The sequence below is a fragment of the Pinus tabuliformis genome, chromosome 6 (assembly GCF_031772625.1).
Source record: "Pinus tabuliformis cultivar Carrire ecotype Pingquan chromosome 6, CPIR1, whole genome shotgun sequence".
Classification (NCBI taxonomy): Eukaryota; Viridiplantae; Streptophyta; class Pinopsida; order Pinales; family Pinaceae; genus Pinus; species Pinus tabuliformis.
In genome coordinates, this window is record NC_142292.1 from 1,039,287,648 (window position 1) to 1,039,292,579 (window position 4,932).

Below are 4,932 nucleotides of genomic sequence, written 5' to 3' on the forward strand. Positions count from 1 at the left end.
GTCCACTTCCTTTTTCCCTCTTTTCTCTTAGGTACCTTCTACCCTCTTGATTACTTCTTGGGAATTCATAGACAGAAAAGTGGTTAGGGTTAGGTAACTACCTTTCCCTCATTTCTTGATATGAAAGAATTTCAAGATTTGTTAACATTCAATCATCTGTTTCCCATTCATAATTAACAAAACTCAAATACTTAATTCAAATGTTTATAATAATAAATAATAATAAAATCCAGTCTTTGTTCTTACTGCGATAAAAGAAATAATTACAATTTTTCCTAAGAACATCACATTTTATTAGAAGTGTTTGGACATAATAGTTGTGATTCTCTTCACTTATGTTTGAGTTAAAGTTGATATGTTTAAAGTTTTTGAATAAATTTTTTAGTATATATTGTGGGCTAGCTAGGTCCCAACCACCTCTCTCTTATCTTTTGTGAGTTGGTCTAATATCAGCAACCTCTCTCTTGCCAAAACTATCCTCCCACCTAAATTTCTTCCCTCTGAGATAGCTTTGGAAAAGACACAGATTTCTTTCCCAAAAGTATCCTCTCACCCAAGTTCATATGTAATATAAATTAGCCACAAGCCAATGACCTCTCCTTTATACATTTCTTTCCCAAAGCATTCCACATTTTACTTTAGTAAAAAAATAATATCTATAATTATATAAATGTACAATGATCATTGTTCACTCAATAAAAAGTTATGTAAGTTATGTTTAAAACCCACTTGACTTGTGTGAACTAATTAAAACCTGAAGTTTGGATTCCACTTGAAATGTGTGAACTCACTGAATGCTTAGATCCCACCCTAGTAGGAATGAAGTCGCTCAGAGATCGCCATTTTAATAAATTCGACTGACTAATTCAATGAATTCGTTACTAAGCGCAGATTATCATTTACACTAATTCTTCAACCACTTTGAATTCTGAATTCTGATGATTTGTCCTCACCCTCTCAGAACTTAGTTTTGGCGTTCTAAATTTTGATTATTGATTTATAAAGTCTTAGATCACGAAAGCGTTCTAAATATTGATTAATTTTTATTATTGATTTATAAAGTCTTAGATCACGAAAAGCTATAATTTCATTAATATATTGAGGCAATATATACCCATCTTTAAATTTGCTTTGGCTTTCTAAATATTGATTAATTTTTATTATTGATTTATAAAGTCTTAGATCACAAAAAGTTATAGTTTCATTAAAACACTGAGACAATATATACCTACACTTAAATTTTGTACTTACTTAAATTTAAAATTTGATTTTTATAGTCTTAAATCACGAAAAGCTATAGCTTCATTAATACACTAAGGCAATATATACCACTCTTGAATTTTGTACTTAGATCTAAAATTTTTGCCAAATATTGATTAATTTTTATTATTAATTTATAAAATCTTAAATCACAAAAAGCTATAATATACTTTTATTAATACACTGAAGCAATATATACCAACTTTGAATTTTATACTTAAATTTAAAAATTAACATATAATACCCAATATATTAATGTAAAAATGCCTCCAAAAAAATATTGATAGCTAGAACTTGTAACTTTAAGTAGGCGTGTAGGGTAACTCATATTTGTTTTATTTACGCCCACTACAAAGTCTTGTATGAATATCTTTTATGTATACGGATGATTGTTTGGTTGAGTGTAAAGCGGAACGTCAGTTGTATCAGAAATCCTCCAAAGATTTTCTCCAAATATCCCGAACCCAACGGCACCAATCAATAACGCTTCTGTCCTAGTGTGGGGTCTGGTCGCCACTATGTGCTCTGTAGGAGTCAAAGCCTTGCATGTGAATATGGAATTCAGCTATAGTTTATCGGAGAAAGAAACCAACATGCAGTTAAAAAAAATAGTTACTTCTCTCTATCTACATTTACAATTACAATTATCCGTTTACATTTTTAACAATGCTGTTTTTTTATATCCCTCGGTTTGTCAAATTAAACAAAACGGCTGTATGTCGAATTCTCCAAATTTTATGTATAAATATGTCCCATCTTTTTTCGGTTAACACATGATTCATTATTTTAATATATTTTATAATAAAATATTAATTCTTTTGGATAATGTTTGAAATCTAGAGTATATCTTTAAAAATATATTGATGCATAACGAAAACATACAAAATCTGAATTTTATTTGGAATTTTTATTTAGGTTTATTCTTTATTACTTCATTTTGCAATGCTACACGATTGTTTGCTTTTATTTACTTTTATAATGAATTATAAGATGATCATACCTCTTAGTGGAAAAATAGAGTTTATTAAAAAAACATAAGATCAATATGAAATTGACTCATGGCATTAAAAAAAATCAATCTTGAGTGTAAATAAAAAAATTTAAATTCTAAATTATATAAACCATTTTTATATCAATTCATTTACTCAATATTTTAATGGTGTATCAATAAGTATGAGATTTTTTTCTCTTTATATATATAAACTTAAATCCGTCATAACTTTAGATCTATCATAACTTTTTTTTACATTCTAAAAATTTTAGGAAATGCTTATACCTCCAATTATTTAATTCCTCTCTAATGATGATAGATGCGAGTTAAAATAGATATATGTTATTTTATATTTTCACCATTTAAAATTTAAAATTTGACTTTAAATTAATTTTCATTGCACACCATTTAGTGGTTCATTAATGGTTCACACTATTTATGATGTAGCATCATTGTATTATCACACTCAAGGGTCTAATATAATGAAAAAAATCCCCATGTATCGTCTATATGCTTCATGGATATTGAATCCATTGAGATTTGCATAACCCTTGACTAACTTTTTGTTAGATATTCCACCTTCACAAAGGGTTAATTCTTTGCACTGAAAACTGTTAATCCTTAGACATTTTATTGAATATCTTATGAAGACCATGTCCCTTACCCTTTCATTTCATTTATAATACTTGTTCTACCACATTATGCACATATCTCTATATCTACTTATTACCTTTACATAGAATATAATAATTCGAACATGTGTGATACCCAAACGTTTTTAGCAATTTCTTTGCCTCTTTGCCACTATCGTATAGGACTCTACCACTTGGAAATACCTTATCTTTTAATAATCTACAAATAACGGTTAATATAAATATGCACTGGTCTCTACCACTTGGAAATACCTTATCTTTTAATAACCTACAAATAACGGTTAATATAAATATGCACTGTCATTATTCATACATGAAATCCTTTTGCATTGCTGATTGTGTAATAGAATTTGTTAAAATACAAGATAGCTAATGGTTAGTTACATTGGTAGTCTTAAGTAATACACATCTTGTATACCATGTACGTTGATTTCCAGATGCGTAGTAAGATTTTTTTACCTTTGTTGGGTGGATGATAGAGGTAGATTTTAGGATTTCAAAGATCGTATTGGTGATATGAACATCATCCCCTTGCTCATCTAGTTAGATTTTACTTAACAATATTCCATCCATAGCATGGGTACGCCATGATGAATCATCCATATCAACATCTATATCATCACTTCATCCAAATATGTGAAGAACTAATGTTGATATAGACATTATGAATGGGTGAATCGAAACACAGTGAGAATCGAAGATGTGGTTGATTAAACCATGCTTTCTATGCATCTATTTTCCTCTTTGAGTTGTTTGTAGTGGGGTGCAATGATAAATTCTGAACATGTTTCTTATGGTTTGAATCCTAATACAAAAAGTGTTGATAATTAAATTGATTATACTAGTAAACACACCATATTTAGTATTATTAAAACATAAGACTAATCATTTATCAGAAGAAAGGAAATTTACAAGTTTAAAATCAAATGTCAAACTAAGCAATAAAATTACATTAGTTCTATTTAAAATCTAAAAAGAAAATTACATAGTGATATTTTTCCTATGCTTCAAAAAGATGTATGTACTAAGCATCTTCATACATTGAACCAAACATCAATTAGATGCAAGGAAATTTAGCAATTCTAAATCAAATGTAAAATTCAGCAAAAAATTACATAATTCGATTGAAATCCAAAAAAAATTACTTGATATTTTTCTTAATATGCTTCAAAGAGATGTCTAAAGGTAGTCCCAATATAAGTTTCCTTTAACAAGTAATTTGTGGTCTACAAAAGTTATAGATTGTTAACAACTCATTAATAAGAGACAAATTATTTATTGCATGCACAACATCAACTCTATATACATTTATTTGCACAAAGAACTCTTTGTCATTAAATTGTTTATCTAACAAACACCTTGCATTGAATAATCAACACCTACAACTATTTATGAAACTCAAGATGTTTCCATGCTCATGCATGGATGACTACTAATTATAAACAATTTATTAATGTTAATTCTTTTGGAAGCATAACCATTCATGCACATACCATACATGGAAATACTATATTTATTTTCAATGATATTCAAGTAATTAGAGAGACTATAAATAATACCATAAAATGGAATAAGTGTTACTAACTATGTGAGAGGAACATACACATGCGAAATAATTAGAAAAGTCAAGATTGGTAGAATTTGTTTTAGACTTCGCAATCATGTAATTATTACCACAAAATGAGATTTTAGTCAAAACATTAGGCATAGGCAGGGTAGTGATATGGGTTGTTTGAGGAACGAGACTAAATTCTGACAATAGAATATGTCAAATTGTATGAAAATAATGTATAGTAAATCTCGACAATAGAATATGTCTCAAGTGGATAAAGGAAATAATGTGGAGAAAAAAATAATATAGAAAAATCTTATTTTTTTTATTAAATGGTAAAAATTTCATAAGACCACATCATGAGTTAAGTTTTACAGTGTTGAAGATCCATATTTATATTAGCTACGAGTGCCTTTTCACCTAGATTCATGCACTTTCATCATGTTTTAGGTACCATGGGTTACGAAAAACCATAG